The sequence below is a fragment of the Anomaloglossus baeobatrachus genome, chromosome 1, assembly GCF_048569485.1.
Source record: "Anomaloglossus baeobatrachus isolate aAnoBae1 chromosome 1, aAnoBae1.hap1, whole genome shotgun sequence".
NCBI classification, from domain to species: domain Eukaryota; kingdom Metazoa; phylum Chordata; class Amphibia; order Anura; family Aromobatidae; genus Anomaloglossus; species Anomaloglossus baeobatrachus.
The window spans coordinates 700,989,485-701,013,042 of NC_134353.1; the positions used below are offsets into that span (position 1 = coordinate 700,989,485).

Below are 23,558 nucleotides of genomic sequence, written 5' to 3' on the forward strand. Positions count from 1 at the left end.
GTTTTTGCCATTTGGGTTTTGCACTGCAAAGCTGAGTTTTTGACCAAAGTTCTGCCACAAAAAGGCAGCATTTTGAACAACATAGTGTGAACAAGAAACCCAAATTCCCATAGACTTTGCTTGAATAGAAGAACACATCCATTTTGGCATTAAACAGCGCAGAAGAAAAAGCAGCAAAAAAGCAGGTAAAAAGCAGGTAAAAAGCAACGTGCGCACATACCCTAAGTGCTGAGGTAGGACATCCAAGATAGAATTAAATTTACTTTCCTTCAAATTTTAATTTATCCAACCTTAATAAATGCATACTGTGGCATATCATGCATGTTCTCTTTCTTGCTTAACCCTGTTATGCTGTGTTAAATGGTGCTAATTAACTTAATTAGTATATTAATATGTTTTTTTTCCACTCCTTTTAAAATGCCTTACATTCAGAGAAGGAGTTCAGAGTTAACCAAACTATGTGCTGCCTATAAACTTCTGGAAAATGAAAATTTCAGGTAAGGAAATCTCTTTTTCGGTGAGAGGTTAGATAGCAAGCTATTTTTTGTGAATAAGTTTTGACAAGGTTTTTGGAGCAATTTTGAGGATATGTTCTTATGGATTTATTTATATGGATTTTGATTTTCTTTTGCATCAAAGTAAGTCAATTCTTTTTTCCTTGGCAAGGTTTTCAAAACCTTGTTGGAAAACAATGCTCAAAAAGCTTTACATTTTTACAACAAAGTGGCTTTTCCTTAGAAATCAATATGAAAAGTATTCAAGTGTATTTGAAGCATTATTTTTATACCGGATTTTGGAGCGGATCCAAAGATGGAACAAACCTTCAAGGTGTTTTAGTGTAGAAATTGTGCCAATTGTGGATACAATGAATTGGATACAGAAAAAAATGCTGCATACACAAATACAGCATAGAAAATAGAACATGAAATGCTTCCAGTTTACATAGCACATTTTTCTGTCATAAAAATCGTGGTAAAAAAAACAACAACTCTGTGTGAATATGTCACTAGTAAGCAGATACATGACTGTACTGCAGAGCTTATAGTTCAATGTATGCTATCCAAGTAATAACTATTTGTTGTTTCAGTTTTTTGAAAAAGCCTAATTTCATGAATAGCAACATATATACAGTACAGACAAAAAGTTTGGACACACCTTCTCATTCAAAGAGTTTTCTTTATTTTCATGCCTTTGAAAATTGTAGATTCACATTGAAGGCATCAGAACTATGAATTAACACATGTGGAATGAAATACTTAACAAAAAAGTGTGAAACAACTGAAAGTATATCTTATATTCTAGGTTCTTCAAAGTAGTCACCTTTTTCTTTGATTACTGCTTTGCACACTCTTGGCATTCTCTTCATGAGCTTCAAGAGGTAGTCACCAGAAATGGTTTTCACTTCACAGGTGTGCCCTGTCAGGTTTAATAAGTGGGATTTCTTGCCTTATGAATGGGGTTGGGACCATCAGTTGTGTTGTGCAGACATCTGGTGGATACACAGCTGATAGTCCTACTGAATAGACTGTTAGAATTTGTATTATGGCAAGAAAAAAGCAGCTAAGTAAAGAAATACGAGTGGCCATCATTACTTTAAGAAATGAAGGTCAGTCAGTCCGAAAAATTGGGAAAACTTTGAAAGTGTCCCCAAGTGCAGTGGCAAAAACCATCAAACGCTACAAAGAAACTGGCTCACATGAGGACCGCCCCAGGAAAGGAAGACCAAGAGTCAACTCTGCTGCGGAGGATAAGTTTATCTGAGTCACTAGTCTCAGAAATCGCAGGTTAACAGCAGCTCAGATTAGAGACCAGGTCAATGCCACACAGAGTTCTAGCAGCAGACACATCTCTAGAACAACTGTTAAGAGGAGACTTTGTGCAGCAGGCCTTCATGGTAAAATAGCTGCTAGGAAACCACTGCTAAGGACAGGCAACAAGCAGAAGAGACTTGTTTGGGCTAAAGAACACAAGGAATGTACATTAGACCAGTGGAAATCTGTGCTTTGGTCCAAATTTGAAATCTTTGGTTCCAACCACCGTGTCTTTGTGCGACACAGAAAAGGTGACCGGATGGACTCTACATGCCTGGTTCCTACCGTGAAGCATGGAGCAGGCGGTGTGATGGTGTGGGGGTGCTTTGCTGGTGACACTGTTGGGGATTTATTCAAAATTGAAGGCATACTGAACCAGCATGGCTACCACAGCATCTTGCAGCGGCATGCTATTCCATCCGGTTTGCGTTTAGTTGGACTATCACTTATTTTTCAACAGGACAATGACCCCAAACACACCTCCAGGCTGTATAAGGGCTATTTGACTAAGAAGGAGAGTGATGGGGTGCTACACCAGATGACCTGGCCTCCACAGTCACCAGATCTCAACCCAATCGAGATGGTTTGGCGTGAGCTGGACCGCAGAGTGAAGGCAAAAGGACCAACAAGTGCTAAGCATCTCTGGGAACTCCTTCAAGACTATTGGAAAACCATTTCCGGTGACTACCTTTTGAAGCTCATCAAGAGAATGCCAAGAGTGTGCAAAGCAGTAATCAAAGCAAAATGTGGCTAATTTGAAGAACCTAGAATATAAGACATATTTTCAGTTGTTTCACACTTGTTTGTTAAGTATTTCATTCCACATGTGTTAATTCATAGTTTTGATGCCTTCAATGTGAATCTACAGTTTTCAGAGTCATGAAAATAAAGAAAACCCTTTGAATGAGAAGGTGTGTCCAAACCTTTGGTCTGTACTGTATATATACTTTATAATTACAAGAATAGTCTGCATTCTACAACTTATGGTTTTTATGTGCTATGAAACATCAAATGTTGTCATGCCACGAACACTGAAGATTGTCTGTCCTGGCTATTGTGATTTGCAATTACAGAACCTCTGGGGAGTCAATGACTGCAAATAATAGATGTAAATGTTTAAAATCAATCCATAAGCAGTTAAAAATATAAAAAGGTCATAAAGAATTAATGCTAGCAATAGAATTAAAAGCATGCATTAAATAATATATACACAGGCACTGATAGTTCCCTACTGATTTACCCCACACCTTTCTGTGAATGATAAGCCACAAAACCATGACAAATCACACTCTCAAATCGCCCAAGCAGCTATGTGCATATTACTGGAAGGAGATGTCCATTGTATCATCCAAACCAAGCAAAGTAATAGTAACCAGAATTTCAGATAACCTATTACTTTTTTTATTCACACATGTAATATGAATAAAAGCAGGGCCGCCACTAGGAATTTCAAGGCCCCATATTGGCAAAACTATTGGGGGGAAGTATGTTTTGTGCAATGTGTGTGTGTTGCGTGGTATGTGCGTATATTTATGTATGCCGCGGTGTTTGTGTGTTGGGTGTCTGTGTACGGCGGTGTTTGTGGCTCCCAGTGTGTGTGTGGTGTGTTGTGTGTGTGTGTGTGTTGGGGGGAGGTGTGCACCTCCCATCGTGCTCCATCCCCCATGCTGCGCATCCCCCCATCGTGCTCCATCCGCCATGCTGCGCACTCCCAAACGTGCTCCATCCGCCATGCTGCGCACTCCCAAATGTGCTCCATCCGCCATGCTGCGCACTCCCAAACATGCTCCATCCGCCATGCTGCGCACTCCCAAACGTGCTTCATCCGCCATGCTGCGCACTCCCAAACGTGCTCCATCCGCCATGCTGCGCACTCCCAAACATGCTCCATCCGCCATGCTGCGCACTCCCAAACGTGGTACATCCGCCATGCTGCGCAGTCCCAAACGTGTTCCATCTGCCATGCTGCGCACTCCCAAACGTGCTCCATCCGCCATGCTGCGCACTCCCAAACGTGCTCCATCCGCCATGCTGCGCACTCCCAAACGTGCTCCATCCGCCATGCTGCGCACTCCCAAACGTGGTCCATCCGCCATGCTGCGCAGTCCCAAACGTGCTCCATCTGCCATGCTGTGCACTCCCAAACGTGCTCCATCCCCCATGCTGCGCACCCCCCATCGTGCTCCCAGCCTCCCCCAGCATCAGCCTCCCCCTCCCAGCCTCCCCCAGCATCAACCTCCCCCAGCATCAGCCTCTCTCCTCCCAGCCTCCCCCAGCATCAGCCTCCCCCAGCATCAGCCTCTCTCCTTCCAGCCTCCCCCAGCATCAGCCTCCCCCAGCATCAGCCTCTCTCCTCCCAGCCTCCCCCAGCATCAGCCTCCCCCTCCCAGCCTCCCCCAGCATCAGCCTCCCCCAGCATCAGCCTCTTTCCTCCCAGCCTCCCCAGCATCAGCCTCTCTCCTTCCAGCCTCCCTTAGCATCAGCCTCCCCCTCCCAGCCTTCCCCAGGATCAGCCTCTCTCCTCCCAGCCTCTCTCCTCCCAGCCTCCCTCAACATCAGCCTTCCCCTCCCAGCCTCCCTCAGCATCAGCCTTCCCCAGCATCAGCCTCTCTCCTCCCAGCCTCCCCCAGCATCAGCCTCTCTCCTTCCAGCCTCCCCCAGCATCAGCCTCCCCCTCCCAGCCTTCCCCAGGATCAGCCTCTCTCCTCCCAGCCTCCCCCTCCCAGCCTCCCTCAGCATCAGCCTTCCCCTCCCAGTCTCCCCCAGCATCAGCCTCCCCCTCCCAGCCTTCCCCAAGATCAGCCTCTCTCTTCCCAGCCTCCTCCATCACGCCGTGCTCCTCTGCCGACACTCACAGATCCGATCGCATACACTCACACACACCCAATCGCATACACTCACACACACCCAATCGCATACACTCACACACACACACACACTGACGATATCGCACATCCACGCTCACACTCACAACATCCGGAGATACCACATGCTTCTGGCCATGTGATCCTCCGGCAGGTCCTGGAAGCTCACAAGAGCACAGTATCGAGGCCGAGAAGCAAGCGATATCTCCGGATGCTGTGAGTATGTGGATGCGATGTGATGTGTGTGTGAGGTGTGTGTGAGAGTGAGTGTGAGCCGGTGTACACTGGTAACTATGATACACATCGGGTAACCAAGGGACTTTAGTTACCCGATGTGTATAATGGTTACCAGCGTTCACGGCCTCCGTCAAGATCCCAGCATCGCAAGGTTATGTCTGGCGCTGCTGGGATCGTGACGGAGCCGGTGTACACTGGTAACTATGATACACATCGGGTAACCAAGGGACCTTAGTTACCCGATGTGTATAATGGTTACCAGCGTTCACGGGCTCCGTCAAGATCCCAGCATCGCAAGGTTATGTCTGCGATATCCCAGGATGTTGTGAGTGTGTGGATGTGATGTGTGAGGTGTGTGTGAGAGTGAGTGTGATCTGATGTGTGTGTGTGTACTCACCTGGGAGTCGGAGCTCCGTGTCAGTTGGGCCAGAGCGAGCGTGCATTGCGTGAGGGGGACGGGGCCTGCAGAGAGCCAGGGCGAGAGGCCAATGCGTGGGGGGGGCGGGGCCATGGCGAGCCCAGCGGCCAATCAGCTTTGTGTCACCGTAAGGACACAATTTTGGAGCATGACAGACAGACAGACAGACAGAATAAGGCAATTATATATATATAGACTAGAAGGTGGCCCGATTCTACGCATCGGGTATTCTAGAATTTACATATTGTGTAGTTCATGTATGATTTTTGTTATATATATATATATATATATATAGATGTTGTTGTGTGTAGTTACCAAGTGTTTGTGTAGGCGCTGTACAAGTTCTGGGTGTTGTCTGGGTGTGGCGGGGGGTGAGAGCGGTGTTTGTGTGTTGCGTTGTTTGTGGAGCGCTGTGTGTGTGTTGCGCAGTTTGTGTGTGTGTGGTGTGTTTTGGGGGAGGTATGTTTTGTGCAATGTGTGTGTTGTGCGGTATGTGCGTATATTTGTGTGTGCAGCGTTGTCTGTGTGTGGGTGTCTGTGTAGGGCAGTTGTGTGTGGTGTGGTATGCAGTGCGTGCGTGCGTGCGTGTGTTGGGGGGGTGTGCACTTCTCATCGTGCTCCATCCTCCATGCAGCGCACTCCCCATCGTGCTCCATCTCCCATCCTGCGCACTCCCAAACGTGCTCCATCCGCCATGCTGCCCACACCCAAACGTGCTCCATCCGCCATGCTGCGCACTCCCAAACGTGCTCCTTCCGCCACGCTGCGCACTCCTCATCGTGCTCCATCCCCCATGCTGCGCACTCCCAAACGTGCTCCATCCGTCATGCTGCGCACTCCCAAACGTGCTCCATCCGCCATGCTGCGCCAGCATCAGCCTCTCTGTCCCCAGCATCAGCCTCTCTCCCCCCAGCATCAGCCTCTCTGTCCCCAGCATCAGCCTCTCTGTCCCCAGCATCAGCCTCTCTGTCCCCAGCATCAGCCTCTCTGTCCCCAGCATCAGCCTCTCTGTCCCCAGCATCAGCCTCTCTGTCCCCAGCATCAGCCTCTCTGTCCCCAGCATCAGCCTCTCTGTCCCCAGCATCAGCCTCTCTGTCCCCAGCATCAGCCTCTCTGTCCCCAGCATCAGCCTCTCTCATCCCAGCATCAGCCTCTCTCATCCCAGCATCAGCCTCTCTCATCCCAGCATCAGCCTCTCTCATCCCAGCATCAGCCTCTCTCATCCCAGCATCAGCCTCTCTCATCCCAGCATCAGCCTCTCTCATCCCAGCATCAGCCTCTCTGTCTCCAGCATCAGCCTCTCTCATCCCAGCATCAGCCTCTCTGTCTCCAGCATCAGCCTCTCTGTCTCCAGCATCAGCCTCTCTGTCTCCAGCATCAGCCTCTCTGTCTCCAGCATCAGCCTCTCTGTCTCCAGCCTTCCCCAGGATCAGCCTCTCTCCTCCCAGCCTCCTCCAGCACGCTGTGCTCCTCTGCCGACACTCACACACCCGATCGCATACACCCACACCCGATCGCATACACCCGATCGCATTCCCTCACGCACACACACACACACTGACGATATCGCACATCCACGCTCATACTCACAACATCCGGAGATACCACATGCTTCTGGCCATGTGATCCTCCGGCAGGTCCTGGAAGCTCACAACAGCACAGTATCGAGGCCGAGAAGCAAGCGATATCTCCGGATGCTGTGAGTATGTGGATGCGATGTGATGTATGTGTGATGTGTGTGTGAGTGAGTGTGAGCCGGTGTACACTGGTAACTATGATACAGATCGGGTAACTAAGGGACCTTATACACATCGGGTAACTAATGGTTACCAGCGTTCACGGGCTCCGTCAAGATCCCAGCATCGCAAGGTTATGTCTGGCGCTGCTGGGATCCTGACGGAGCCGGTGTAGAAGCAAGCGATATCCCAGGATGTTGTGAGTGTGTGGATGTGATGTGTGAGGTGTGTGTGAGAGTGAGTGTGATCTGATGTGTGTGTGTACTCACCTGGGAGTCGGAGCTCCGTGTCAGTTGGGCCAGAGCGAACGTGCATTGCGTGAGGGGGGCGGGGCCATGGCGAGCCCAGCGGCCAATCAGCTTTGTGTCACCGGAAGGACACAATGTCACCGGAAGGACACAATTTTGAAGCATGACAGACAGACAGGCTAAGGCAATTATATATATAGATATATATATGTACACACACAGTCATGGCCAAAAGTCTTTCAAGAAATAATGTCTGGAACACCATTCTGAGTCTGAACTGGGTGCAAATACCTAAAAAATCTACACTATATGTAGAGAAGGTATGCACACCAGTGACTATGTAAGGGGAATATATGAAAATCAGAAACTATATAAACATATTCCCCTTACATAGTCACTGGTGTGCATACCTTCTCTCCAAATAGTGTAGATTTTTTAGGTATTTGCACCCAGTTCAGACTCACAATGGTGTTCCAGACATTATATCTTGATTGATTTGTAGTCTTTCGTTTGTGAACCCTGCCCCACAAACACCTATTGCCAGTCCACATTATACGCATATATAGCCTGGGTCTCAGCTTCCCATACACGGTAAGTTTTTTTAACTGCATGAGAGGACACACCCTAGCTAGGGACCCCAACGTAGAGAAATACTTTGGCGTAGTGTTGGGGCTCTGTTGCATTGATCAATTCAATAGCTACATTTCTCTTTATTCATATGTTCATGGCAGTAATGCAGATTCCATTTTTCATATTTTCATTCTTGCATATAGCTATTGGATTTTTTATGTCAGTATTCACACAGCAGTTTCTGCTTTTCATATATTCCCCTTACATAGTCACTGGTGTGCATACTTTCTCTCCATATAGGCCAAAAGTCTTAGCAGCCTTGCAGTTGTTCCAGAAAATGAAGTATTTCCCTCAGAAAAGTAATACACCCTCTACACCACCTGCCCCTCTCCATAATGCACCTTCTACATCACCCCTCTCCATAACACCATAACACACCACCTACACCGCTTCTTTCCATAATACACACTCTACACCTCCCTGCTTCATAATACACGCTCTACACCGCCTCTTTCTGTAATACACGCTCTACACTGCCCCTGTAATACTATTGTATGTACTGAGGATTTCGATTGCGTTAGGGCAATGACAACCAGAGACGAGTTCTTGGTGCAGAGATGTTTATAATATGTAACCAACGATATGTACATAAACGGAACAAAACACAGTAGTACAATAAACACAGGAAATACCTTCCAGGATCGGAGCGAAGGGAATTCCCGGGGCCACGCACCGGACTCCGCCAGGGAGACCACCAAGAGCGAACCCCTATACAGGGACTGTCTGGCAATCACCCCAGAAGGCCTAAATGCGCAGCAGCCGGGACACAAAGGGCAATAGGTATAGTCCAAAAATGTCCGCACGAGATGAGAGTCCAGAGTGGTTACAAACCGAAAGGAACCGGGCAGAAGTGCTGACCAAAGACGGCAGACGGAGTCCGGGCACAGCTTGATGAGACCGGGTGAAGTCCAGAGTCGGTGTCGGTTGTTTTTCAGGAGGATCCAAAATGTCAATCAGGAACCAAGAGCAGCAAAGCAGGAGTACACAGCAAGCAGTATACTCAGGCACTGGACTAAGCTTAGGGGCGGCCTTTTAAACAGATGGACAGGAAGTAGGGCAACAGAACAGCAAACTCCATGTTAACAGAGGGCAAACTCATTCAAAAGAGAACTGGAAATCCCGGAAGTCTGACAGTACTCCCCCCCCCCAGAAACGGCCTCAGGACGGATCAGGGCCTGGCTTGTCCGGGTACCGCCGATGAAACTGAGCAACCTTCCGGGGCGCCCGAATGTTACCCACAGGTTCCCAGGAATTGTCCTCGGGGGAGTACCCCTGCCAACGTACCAGATACTGAAGCCGATGCCGATGGAGCCGGGAGTCAATAATGTCCTCAACCACGAAGTGCTCCTCGCCGTCAACCATCACAGGCGGAGTAGGAGGCACGATACGACCATGAAACGTATTAGGGGAAACGGGTTTGAGTAGAGAAACATGAAAGACCGGGTGTACCTTTAAATGGTGCGGCAACCTCAGCCGACAGGCCACAGGGCTCACGATCCCGGTGATCTTAAACGGACCGATGAATTTCGGTCCCAGCTTCTGCGAAGGAACACACAATCTCAGGTTTTTGGTGGATAACCACACCGAGTCCCCTACCTTATACATGGGTGCCTGTTTCCGGTGAGTGTCTGCCGACTTCTTGTAACGCTCCTGAGCCGAAGCCACAGTGTCCTTTAAAACCTCCAGATTCTGTCGTAGCTCCGTCAATCTGTCCTCCACCGCTGGCACCGAAACCGCAACCGGTGACCTAGGCAAAACATTCGGATGGTAACCCAAGTTAGCGAAAAAGGGCGTTACCTTAGTGGAGCTGCTCTGAGTGTTATACGAGAACTCCGCCAAAGGAAGCATCTTCAACCAATCGTCCTGCAGATGGCTGACATAACATCGGAGGTACTGTTCCAGGGTTTGATTAGTCCGTTCGGTTTGCCCATTTGTCTGAGGATGGTATGCAGAAGACAAACAGACATCAATCTGGAGTGCCGAACAAAACCCCTTCCAGAGCTTAGACGTGAACTGCACGCCCCGGTCAGAGATGATCTCATCTGGTACCCCATGCAATCAGAATATATTCTGGATAACCAAATCCACTGTCTCTGCGGCTGAGGGAAGACCGGTACACGGAATAAAGTGAGCAGCTTTTGTCAACCGATCCACCACTAAAGTGGTATTGTGACCGCCTGAGACTGGCAACTCCACAATAAAATCCATTGAGATGGATCCCCAAGGGCGAGATGGAACGGGTAACGGTTGAAGGAGTCCCGTAGGAGCCACACGAGGGACCTTGCACCGGGCACAAACCACACATGAGTGGACATAGTCTTTTACATCCTTTAAACAGGTAGGCCACCAGAAAAAACGACTCAGAAATTCCTGCGTCTTCTGTACCCCCCTATGACCAGCCAACACGCAGTCATGGACCAACTTGAGAACCTGAAGTCTTACGGCCTCCGGCACATAAATACGTCGCTCTCTCAACCACACCCCATTCCGAAGAACAAGAGTCACATCATTCGGGGGGCAGCAAGAAATACGTCACCATCATAGGCCAGCTTGATGTCCTTCCACAAGTCCTGGTCCTGGATTACTCCAACGAAATTGGCATCTGATAACACGGTCTGAGACGGGGTTCCAGGCACGGAGTCCATGGCGTGGATTCGGGACAAGGCATCGGCTTTCCCATTACGTGAACCTGGACGGTATGTAACGATAAAATTGAACTGGTTAAGGAATAAGCTCCAACGGGCTTGCCGTGGAGACAGGCACCTGGCAGACTTAAGAAATTCCAGGTTACGATGATCTGTGAGTACTATCACTTGCTGCGCAGCTCCCTGTAAGTGGTGTCTCCATTCCTTAAAAGCTGAAATAATCGTCAACAATTCCTTGTCCGCAATGTCATAGTTCTTTTCTGCAGGGGACAACCGGCGAGAAAAGAAAGCACACGGATGCAAGAGACTCTTGTCCCCAGTCCTTTGGGAAAGGATAGCCCCTAATGCATAATCGGAAGCGTCGACTTCCACAATAAAGGGGAGTGCGGGATTCGGGTGTATTAGTATTGGCGCTGAGGTAAAACAAACCTTGAGACGATTGAAAGCTTCCTTGGCCTGGGCGGACCACACAAACTTCTGTCCTTTCTTGGTTAACAGAGTGATAGGACGGACGATCTCTGAAAAGTTACGGATAAAGCGTCTGTAAAAGTTGGCAAAACCGACAAAGCGTTGTACCTCCTTGATGTTTCCCGGTTCCGGCCAGTCTAGAATTGCTTGTATCTTGCCAGACTCCATGTTCAGTCCCTGAGGAGAGATGACATATCCTAAAAATTGTATTTGTGAGCAATGGAATTCGCACTTCTCCAGTTTAATATACAGGTGGTTATCCCTCAGACGGGTAAGTACTGTCTTGACGTGCTCCTGGTGTTCCTGTAGGGAATCAGAAAAGATCAAGATATCATCCAGGTAAATCACCATGAACTGGTCCATTATATCCCTAAAAATATCGTTGACTAGGTGTTGGAAAGCCGCAGGAGCGTTACAAAGTCCAAAAGGCATCACTAGATACTCATAATGTCCATACCGACATCTGAACGCTGTCTTCCAATCGTCTCCGGGACGTATGCGGAGTAGATTATATGCCCCACGGAGATCCAATTTAGTGAATATCTTTGCCTGTTGGACTCTCTCCAATAGCTCAGGAATCAACGGTAACGGATACCAGTTCCGGATGGTTATCTTATTTAGTTCCCGGTAGTCAATACAAGGTCTCAGAGTCCCCTCTTTCTTTTTCACGAAAAAGATGGGTGCCCTGCTGGTGAGGTAGAAGGGCGAATAAATCCCTTGGCTAGACTTTCATCGATGTAATCCTTTAGTGCTTCTAACTCAGGTGCCGCCAACGGGTAGACATGACCAAACGGGATCTCCGCCCCTGGGAGTAAGTCTATGGGACAATCATACGGTCTATGCGGGGGAAGCCGATCTGCTTTTCTTTTGTTGCATATATCAGCGAAGTCATGATAAACCGGGGGTAGAACAGGTACCTGTACAGTGCCCTCCGCATTCGGTGTTACTGGAACCGGTACAGTTGGACTAATGGTCGGACCACTCTGCGGTGGGAAGGATATTTCCTTAGTCTCCCAATCGATGACTGGATTTGTAGACCGTAGCCACGGAATTCCTAAAATAATCGGAAAATGGGGAGAAGAAATCAACATAAAAACAAGGGTCTCCTGCTGACCTGGCTTCATCACACATTCTAGGGGTACTGTTTCCCGATCAACTGGTCCAGAAACTAACGGAGATCCGTCTACCGTCTCCATGGTAACCGGTGAGGATCTTTGTTGAGTCCGGATACCGTGTTTCCTGGCAAAAGAAGAGTCCATGAAATTTCCCCCTGCCCCAGAGTCTATCATAGCAGATGTAGGTATTAACTGTCCCTCCCACCGTATCTGAATGGGAAGCGAGCAATGGGTGTATTTCCCTTCTGAGTCCTTAGGTGATGTTGACATGACAGTCAAGGGAAATACCGCATCCAGGTGTCCACTTGCCTCAGAGATATCGGACTCTGCGTCCGTATTGTCACACTCTGCCATGGCTGCCAATACCTTATTTGGGCGATTTGGGCGTCTTGGGCAGTCAATCAGGAAATGGTCCGATTGACCGCAATAGAAACACAAACGCTCACAGAGCCGGTGTTCACGACGTTCGTTGGTCTCTCGCTTTTGCAGAGAGTCCACTTGTATAGGAACATCCTCGGCCTCCCGTGGCGTCCTGAGAGCGGGTTCTCTGGAAGGAAACGCAAAGTTGGTTACCCGGTTTACAGCTGCCCATTTTTCTTGTCTACGTTCCGTCAAGCGGGTATCAATACGCACACAGTGTTGGAGAAACAGTTCAAAATCCCCTGGAGATTCGGAACGAGCTAACTCGTCCTTGATGGTACCGGACAAACCTTTTCTGAAAACTGACAATAACGCATTGTTTCCCCAGTCGGTGTCTACCACTAACCTCTTGAACTCAGTGGCGTATTCAACGACAGACCGCTTTCCCTGACGTAAGGAAAGGAGAGCCGATTCAGCGGTAGCACGGCGATTCGGATCATCAAACATTTGCGCCATTGCGGTCAGAAAGTCATCCAGGTGATTTAAACGGATATCCCGATTCTCTATCATAGGATTAGCCCAAGCCAGTGCTCGTGAGGTTAATAACATGATTATACATAACACTTTTGACCGGTCAGAACGTTAATAATCAGCATGTACATCAAAAAACAGTATACACTGGTTAACAAATCCTCGAAACTGACTACGATCACCACTGAAACGAAATGGGGGTAACCTAGGCATACCGGCAGCTGATACGGACGTAGTGGGGGCAGCTTCCTGAGCCTCCACTCTGGTTCGCAAATCCTGAATAGCCGGACCCAGTACCTGGTGATCATGGCCCAGCTGTACCTCCACATCTCTAAGCTTAGTTTGCACCGCCTCCATCTCCTGCTGCAATGAGTTAATCATGGAAAAAAGCTGATCTACTCGTGTCTCAGTCATTGCCCCAGCGAAATCCTTTTATGGCCTGAGTATAATGTAATACTATTGTATGTACTGAGGATTTCGATTGCGTTAGGGCAATGACAACCAGAGACGAGTTCTTGGTGCAGAGATGTTTATAATATGTAACCAACGATATGTACATAAACGGAACAAAAAACACAGTAGTACAATAAACACAGGAAATACCTTCCAGGATCGGAGCGAAGGGAATTCCCAGGGCCACGCACCGGACTCCCCCAGGGAGACCACCAAGAGCGAACCCCTATACAGGGACTGTCTGGCAATCACCCCAGAAGGCCTAAATGCGCAGCAGCCGGGACACAAAGGGCAATAGGTATAGTCCAAAAATGTCCGCACGAGATGAGAGTCCAGAGTGGTTACAAACCGGAAGGAACCGGGCAGAAGTGCTGACCAAAGACGGCAGACGGAGTCCGGGCACAGCTTGATGAGACCGGGTGAAGTCCAGAGTCGGTGTCGGTTGTTTTTCAGGAGGATCCAAAATGTCAATCAGGAACCAAGAGCAGCAAAGCAGGAGTACACAGCAAGCAGTATACTCAGGCACTGGACTAAGCTTAGGGGCGGCCTTTTAAACAGATGGACAGGAAGTAGGGCAACAGAACAGCAAACTCCATGTTAACAGAGGGCAAACTCATTCAAAAGAGAACTGGAAATCCCGGAAGTCTGACAGCCCCCCTCTGTCACACTCTGACCGCTTCAGTCACACTCTGCCCCCCTCCGTCACACTCTTCCCCCCTTGGTCACACTCTGCCCCTCTCTCTCACACTCTGCCCTTTTTTGTCACACTCTGCCCCTCTCTTGTCACAGTTTGCCCTTCTCTTGTCACACTCTGCCCATCTCTGTCATACACTGCCCCTCTCTTGTCACACTCTGCCCCTCTCTTGTCACACTCTGCCCCTCTCTTGTCACAGTCTTTCCCTCTCTTGTCACACTCTGCCATTCTCTTGTCACACTCTGCCCCTCTCTTGTCACACTCTGCTCCTCTCTTGTCACACTCAGCCCATCACACTCTGCCCTTCTTTTGTCACACTCAGCACCCCCATGTCCTCCTCTTCACTCATTACCTGTCATGTGCCCTCATCTGCTACAGCTAATCAAGTATCTTCTGACTCCTCCCACATGAGTCACATGGGCATGACGTAATCGCAGGTCCTGCACGGGAGCAGATTAGAGCTTCCCTGCCTCTGCAGCGCTCATGTATTAAATCCCCTCTCCCCTCCCTCCTTGCTAGATGGCAAAAGGAAATGGGAGTTTAAAACAAAACAAAAAAACCCTGTTTTAATATGACCCTGGGAGGCAGCAGCTCGGGGCGACCACCCCCTGCACCTCCTGTAGCTAAACTACTGTTACACCCCCAATATTAGTCACCAGTAACCCCCCTCCTCATTGTGCCCTCCTCAGGATATTAGTCACCACTTAGGCACCTCCGTACGGGCCCCCGCCTCAGGCACCTCTGTACGGGCACCCGCCAAGCTGCTTCTCCTCTGATATGGACCCTGGCTGCACCAATGTTGTTCTCCTAGGGGCCCCCGCCGCTGCTTCTCTCCGTGAAGGCCCCGGCTGTGCTGCTTCTTTTCCTGCAGGCCAGACAGGAACTTTAGAAATGACACACGCGCGTGCAGTACTAACGTCATCAGGGCGCGCCGTGTGTGTCACAGAGAAAGTGCAGGGCAGAGAACAGAGGAGAGACTCCTGCGTTCCGCTGCCTGCACTGACTGTGCGGAGCTGCAGGATCGCTCCCTGCCCGGCACGCAGCGTGTGACGAGGGCGATCTGACCATGGCTCCCCGAAGCCTGTAGCTCCGGACAATAGGTCAGATTGCCCTCATTACTGAGGGCGAGCAAGGGCCCCCAGCATGACAGCCGCGCTCAGAGAATAACCGGCTCCCAATAGGGGACCACAAACGCAGCCCCAGTGCAGACTTTCAAACTGCAGAGTGCGATGAAAATTAGCCACATGTATAGTGGCAAAATCAACACTGCTGGGGTCCTCTGCTGCAGCTGTGACTGAGCCGCATCAGGCAGCCCGACAACGCCCCCTCACAATTGTGCCCGGACAGATGCACCGCCAGCCCCCCCTAGATACCGGGTATGCAGCTGCATACTCAGTATATCCAGCACACATGGCTAATTTGCATGCAATGCAAATTAGCCACGTGTATAGTGGCAAAGGCAACACTGCTGGGGTCCTCTGCTGCAGCTGTGACTGGGGGGGAGGGGGTGAAGAGCGGTGGTAGCGGTAAGTAATTGTCCCTAGCACAGCTGGGCCCCCCCCTCTTCACTGGGCCCCCTACACCAGTCTCAGTAGTAATGCCCTAATGGCGGCCCTGAATAAAAGTATACCATTAATGCTGAACATTGTTGTGTTTATTAGTGCAATTGCTGTAAAACCCCGGCAATATTGCTGCGATTTTTTAAACAAATAGGAAAAACTCCTGCAATATGACATCAAGTTGCCATAGTGTTGGCACAACTGCAAAAGATATCCTAGACAGTTTTAAAGCGGTGATACAACATACAAAGTAATGTTCATCCTAAATTCCTATCTATTTAATGCAATAATCTAACCTATTTTCTAATATACAGTTATTAAAAATTCACTATCTTTCTCCAACTACACTATCTAACTGCTATACTTTTTCTTTTTTTTTACGAGTTCCTTTATTGATGCCACATTGTTTGAAAATCCCAGTGCATGCTGGGATACTCAAATTAAGTGTTATCAGGGGGCAGAGGCTGTGATCACTGTCACAGCCCTGTCCACCCCTGAAACAAAGCTTCATTAGTAGGGATGGGCGAACACCCCGATGTTCGGTGTTCGGTAGACTCACCCGAACGTTTTGTAAGGTTCGCGTTCGGGTTCTGATATAACGCGAACTTGCGTCCGAACCCCGAATATGGACTTTACAGTTATGTGATGGGGCGGGGGGGGCTGTAAAATAAAGAATACAGTTAATAATAAACATTGTCATTGTACTTACAGGTCCCGCGACGCATCCTGCAGACTCTGTCTCCCGCCGCTTCTCTGTACGATCATCGCTGTGCCGCCCGGTACCAAAGGACCTTCCGTGACATCATAGCATGTGACCAGTCACGTGTAAATTATGTATTATCTCATTGGCAGACTGGTCACATGGCTATGACGTCATGCTAGGTCCTGTCAGTGCATCTCGCCGATACTCGGTGCTCACCCAAGCATTTCAGTACTCGGTATACTCGGCGAGTGCCGTGTACCGGCGAGATACTCAGGCACATGGTCCCTGCATGTCGACGCTCTTTACAGAGTCAGCCCACATGCAGGGATGGATTGGCTGCCACAGCCGGTAAATCGCGGTGCCTGGAATCAGGTGATCGGAGATCACCGTTGCTATAGTAACCCGCTGGTCAGGTCACTATGACAACGGTGGCACCGGTGACGTCACTGCTTACCAACCCGCATCTTCTGCTCACTCATCGAGTGATTACATCACACAGGGGAGCAGAAGCGTTCTTCCTCCCCTGTGCTGTCTGATATAGCAGAGGTGTATGGGTTGAAGAAGAAAGAAGAAAGAAGACCAGGATCATGGAGGGGTGAGAGGGAGTAATAAAGATGGATTCTCTAAGTGTGTCTGTTTATTTATTTCTAATAAAGTGTCTGTATTTATTTCTAATAAAGTATTTTTTCTCTGTGTGGTGTCTTTTTTTTTCACCCTTTATTGGAGATTCTTAATGGCCGGGTCAAGCTTGCCTGACATTAAGAATCTCTGGCTTAATACTGGCTGGTAAAACAAAGCTGGTATTAACCCCTCATTACCCAGCGTGCCACACGGCATCAGGGTTGCTGGAAGAGTTGGATACAGCGCCAGAAGATGGTGCCTCTATGAATGCTCCATTTTCTGGGGCGGCTAAGGACTGCAATTCACAGCGGGGGGCAGAAAGCTTGGGCCAACCTGTGCTGAAGATTCCAATCCCCAGCTGCCTAGTTGTACCTGGCTGGACACAAAAATGGGGCGAAGCCTATGTTGTTGTTTTTTTAATTAGTTCATGAAATTCATGAAATTATTAAAAAAAAGGGCTTCCCTATATTTTTGGTTTCCAGCCTGGTACAAATAGGCAGCTGGGGGTTGGGGGAAGCTCGTACCTGCCTGCTGTACCTGGCTGCTGTACCTGGCTAGCATACAAAAATATGGCGAAGCCCACGTCATTTTTTGTTCGTTTTTTGGCAAAAAAAGGCTTCCCTGAATCTTACATTGCCAGTGAAGGTAACACCAAGCAGTGGGGGTTAGCAGCCAGTAGTTGCTTGGGTTACCCTTAGCTAGCAATACAAAAAATGCGGCGGGAGCCCACACATTTTTTTTTTATTACCGTAGTTATTTATATAAATAACTAAAAATAAAAATGGGCTTCCCTGTATTTTGATTGCCTGACATCACAGTACTGTATAAATAAATAAATAATTTAAAAAAATGACGTAGCGCTCCACGGTATTTTTGATTCTCAGTGCAGATAAAGCAGACGGCTAGGGGCTGCCACCCCCATCTGCCTGGCGTTACCTTGGTTGTCAATCAAAATACAGGGAAGCCCATTCATTTTTTTTATTTAAAAAAATAATTAAAAAAAAAAATGTGTGGGCTCCCGCTGTATTTTGATCGCCAGTCGGGTAAAGTCAGGCATCTGGGGGCTGGGATTCTTGGCAGCCCGCAGCCACCCCTGTAAATGGTGCATTGTTTCTTAGCGCCATTTTCAGGTGCTTTACCCGGCTCGTCCAGCTGCCGTGTTGGCGGTGGCTCGCTGGGTAATAAAAGGGGTTAATACCAGCTTTGTATTCTCAGATGGTACTAAGCCCGAAATTCATGGTGTCACGCCAAATTAGACATGGCCACCATGAATTTCTAGGAAACAGTAAAAAAAACAAAACACAACACAGAGAAAATTTTTTATTAGAAATAAAACAAAAAAACATTTAGAGATTCCATCTTTATTATAAAAAATCCTTGATCCGACATAATCCACAGGGATAGCCATGTCAGCTTCATCACTGTGCACAAAGCGCAAAGTCATCTCTGCTTCATTACTGTGCACAGACAGTGTCTATACATAGTGAGAAGCACAGAGAGCCATGTCAGGTCTGCTACATCGTTCTGGACAGAGCGATGAAGCAGAGGCTGACAGTGAGGGGATGATTGCACTTGCGTCTCACATTGCATCACCCCACTCTCCCGACAGGAGCGCCTCAGCTTTGGAAATACATGCAACTGACCCGCTGCCATCAGGAGATTGTGCGCCGTGATGCGGTGACACTCGCATCACCGCACACCAAGACCTTTGATGACGTCATACTCACGTGATCAGTTGGTAGCCAATGAGGCAATACAGCATTTATACGTGACTGGTCACATGGGTATGTAAAACAAGACTGCCGCGGAGACACCATCACATGTTTCTCAACGCTGGCAAGAAACTAGCCAGGTCTTTCACTGGGAAGGAACAACCATGAGAAGGGCAGTCTCCAGTCAAGGAGATCACCTATGCCAAACATGGTATTCATCCACAGACACCTGTTTTCCCAGGGGGCCTTGTTCTAGTGTCACTGCGTTCAGAAACACGTGATGGTGTCTCCGTGGTGTTGGATGCTGATCTCCCCGAGGTCAACCATCCTTACCTATGTGGTCACATGGGTATGACGTCACAGTCACGGCAGGTCCTTCTAGCCAGAGGTGCTTACCGGGGGAAACAGCAATGATAGGATGGACGCGGAAGCAGAAGTGCTTGGAGACAGAGTCTGCAGGACGCATCACGGGACCTTTAAGTATGATCATAATGTTTTTTTAATAACGTGCTTTTTTTCTAACAGCCCCTGGACCCGAATTGTAACCCGAACTGTAACACGAACATCCCAGAAAGCTCGTGTTCAGGGTCATGTGAACGAACACCATGTGTTCGGTACGAACCCCGAACTTTACAGTTCAGGTTCGCCCATCCCTAGAATGAGGATTAAGAGCTGAGAGGTGAAGATATCTGCAGGATCCTAAAAGGAAAAGGATTATCCCCAAACAGAGAAGGTACATAGGTTTCTATTTTCAGCCACAGATGTAAAAATAGAATGTCAGGGGGCAGTTTCTCTAGTCAAATGCAGCAACCTTCTGCAGCCGGACACCACAGGACTGTCTGTCAACTGTGACACACCCGTGACAGCCAGGTAGTCGTAGAACACACACTAAGGGTGTGTGCCCATGATCAGTGTTTGCAGCGTTTTGGATGTAGTGTGTTTTCACTGTGTCCAAAACGCTGCGTTGTACAGTACAAGCATAGTGGACAGGATTTCTAGAAATCCCGTGCCCACTGTGCTTGTTTTTTCCGCAGAAAACCCTGACCTGCAGTGCGGCATTCCAAACTGCAGCATGTCAATTGTTTGCTGCGGATTTACATGCGTCCTCTGTAGGGAGAACACAAGCAAAACACCGCAGCACACTGAACCCTGATTGTGGGTACGAGCAGCTGCAGTCTCCTGCATTCTCCTGCAGAGGATACTTTCGGCTTCGCAGGTCAGGACCCACTACGTCCAGGATGCAGTGAGTCCTGATCGTGGGCACATACCCTAAAGGTGGTGTCACACACAGCGACGATGACAACGACGTCGCTGCTACGTCACCATTTTCTGTGACGTTGCAGCGACGTCCCGTCGCTGTCGCTGTGTGTGACATCCAGCTACGACCTGGCCCCTGCTGTGAGGTCGTTGCTCGTTGCTGAATGTCCTGCTTCATTTTTTCGTCGTCGCTCTCCCGCTGTGAAGCACACATCGCTGTGTGTGACAGCGAGAGAGCGACGAAATTAAGCGAGCAGGGAGCAGGAGCCGGCATCTGGCAGCTGCGGAAAGCTGTAACCACTGTAAACATCGGGAAACCAAGGGAAGACCTTTCCCTGGTTACCCGATATTTACCTTCGTTACCAGCCTCCGCCTCTCTTGCTGCTAGTGCCGGCTCCTGCTCTGTGCACATGTAGCTGCAGTACGCATTGGGTAACTAACCCTATGTGTACTGTAGCTAGGAGAGCAAGGAGCCAGCGCTAAGCAGTGTGCGCGGCTCCCTGCTCTCTGCACTGTGACATGTAGCTGCAGTACACATCGGGTTAAATAACCCGATGTGTACTGTAGCTAGGAGAGCAAGGAGCCAGCGCGGCTCCCTGCTCTCTGCACATGTAGCGACGTTATGATCGCTGCTGCGTCGCTGTGTTTGACTTACAAGGTCGCTGTTACGTCACAGAAAATGGTGACGTAACAGCGATGTCGTTGTCGCTGTCGCTATGTGTGAACCCAGCTTAACAATGTGCTCTTATCTGGTGTTGGCTTGTTTCTTCTGATCTGATCTGACAACAGAGAGTGTGCTGTCATTGTGCACATCGCACAGTGCACAGCGCTCTTTAGCTTATCCCCTGAAATAAGCGTACTGATCATGCTCCATGTCAGAGAGGGGGGAAATGCTGCGGCAGTGACCACAACCTCTGCCCCTGATTATGCTTCGTTTGAGTATCCCACCATACACTGAGATTCACAAATGAAGTGTCAAAAAAAAAATAAGTAGTAAAAAAAACAAAACTTACCTAGTATAGTAAGGGAAGGATAGGGAGGTTTTAATTAAACTATATTGTAGTTTGCATTATTGCATTAAATAGATAGGGATTTAGGATGATAATTACTCTGTATGTCGGACCACCCTTTAAAGGTATGATGAGTACTTGTCTAATTAGCAGTTGCAGAGTCCAATCTGCTGCTCTTGCCCTGACACTCCAGAGTATACTTGTGTTATAGCCTAAAATACTTTTTTTGTGTTTTGGATCAGTTGCTATGGTTTTTTGTAAAATTGCATTTCAAGCACTATCAATGAATCTCAACCTTCAGTGTTTCAGTTCCATCAACCACCATAGACTCTATGCAGGTGAGCTAACCATGAGCTCAACAGACACACTATCTGGTTGGCAACATTACTCCTGCTTCTGTGTTCCAGCATTAAATGGACATTTTAAATATCCATAGGAGATGTTTGTGAACATCCTGTTTGATTTCTTCCCTGCAGCGATTAAATTAAGAAATGTCTGCAGAGATCAGGCAATAATCAACAGATCCGCCCCACTAGGCAGGTGCTGGGATTTCGTTACCTAGCAATATAGAATCATTTGCTTTGCCTGTCTTCATTTCATGCACGTCTCACTGAAAACTGTTTCAAGAAGATTGCACTTCCCTAGATATGTGGTTATTCATGGCTCGTTAACACTAATAGCTAAGACAACTCTCTCAGCACATATAAAAAATGTAACAATCAAGATACTAAAAATGATTGAAAGAAAAAAGTTATTCGTGGTTGAAGGAAGCCACATACTGATAAAAGCACATGCAATAGTGTATCCCTTCTCTCACTTAGTCCTAGCTCATTACTGCTGCACCTGCCATTGCACTGGTGGTATGACCACTGTGATTAAATACAGCTCTGCTACAGGTGCTCTCTCATAGATGATCTTGTACTATTGCCATTAAATATGCACCTCCGTCTGCACAGGGAAGCCATAATTTGAAACTAGGGACGAGATTAAGAGTAGCCAGAGCCCCGGGCAGTTTAAAAGGTGAGGCCCCCACCAACCTTGATGTATGATGTGACTAGTCACACTATCCCCTTGCAGGGCCGCCACTAGGGGGGAACAAACAGGACTCTAGTCCGGGGCCCAAACAGAAGAAGGCCACTTCACGCTTCATTTATTGGCTTGTGTGTGAGGTATGGAGGCGGAACAGGGATGGAGGCGGAGCTGGGGTGGAGTCTCAAGGGGGCCCCAAAATTATGCCAGTTAGGGGCCCTGAAATTCCTAGTGGCAGCCCTGCCCCTTGATAGATCATGTGATAGGTCATGTGATTAACGCACAGGTGCACATCTGCAGACATAAATTGAGAAAGACAGCTACACACATTTTTTTTCTTTATGTACAGTCCCTGACAAAAGTTCTATCGCTTATCCATGTTATGGAAATAAAAGCTTATAACCTGACTTTAAATTCATCCATTGTTTTCATAAATTACTCTTTTGAAAGCTGAAACCTTCCCAAATTTGGTTTAGGTTATGAAAATAAAGTTTATCTAGATTCTTTGGTTTTGTCTTCCAAGTTTCCTCTTTCATCCTACCCCAAACATGCTCATTGATGTTCATGTCTGGTGAGTGGGCTGGCCAGTCCTTGAGCATCTTGATCTTCTTTGCCAGGAGGAACTTTGTTGTAGAGATGGATGTATGAGATGGTGCACCATCCTGCTGCAGAATTTGACCCCTTTTATGATTGGGAATGTAAGAGGTAGCTAATACTTCTTGATATTTTAGGCTATTGATATTGCCTTCCACCTTGCAAATGTTTTGCACACCCCATACTGAATGTAACCCCAGACCATGATCTTTCCACCACCAAACTTAACTGTTTTCTGGATCCATAGGGGCTCCAGTAGGTCTCCTGCAGTATTTGCAGCGGCTGTGGTGTAATTCAACTGAATATGCATCAGAGAAATCCACGTTCTGCCACTTTTCCAGCGTCCATCTGTTTAGCAAGCTGTGGGACTTGGCAAATGCCACACATTGTTTTAATTGCCTTTTGTTTAGTGCTTTCTTCTGGGCACTGATTCGACCATGGAGGCCATTTCGAGACAGAATCCTACAAACTGTTCTAGTTGACACAGGGACTTGAGGTGACCAGGCCTTTTGGAGCTCTGCTGCAGTGGAAGAGGGGCTGGCTTTGGATTTTCTAACCAACAAACGTTCCTCCTGTGCAGTTGTTTTGTAGGGTCTGCTGGACCAGGGCTTGTCAAAAACATCTCCAGTCTCTTCAAAATCTTTTTTTAATTCTTTGTACTTGATGCTGAGACACATTAAAGGTGCCAGCCACCTTTGCAGTGGATCTGTTCTTCAGCCTCTTGATAATCAAGGCTTTGGTCGCAGAGTGGATTTTTGGCATGTTGTCAGAGGTCAAGTTGCAGTTCAACTGAAGGTCTGGGGTGCTGAGTTTCTTTTTATACACACCCACTAATTAATCGATCATTTAGTGAGCACAGGTGA

General features: G+C 48.2%; 1 long non-coding RNA gene across 1 annotated transcript in view; it reads left to right on the forward strand.

The window, feature by feature from the left end:
• The first annotated feature begins 430 nt into the window (after positions 1 to 430).
• The window catches only part of LOC142298430 (uncharacterized), a 65,112-nt gene continuing 41,984 nt past the window's right edge, over positions 431 to 23,558 (forward strand). The window contains exon 1 of the long non-coding RNA XR_012752638.1: positions 431 to 497. This is a non-coding gene — a long non-coding RNA (uncharacterized LOC142298430). The remainder of the gene's footprint in view (positions 498 to 23,558) is intronic.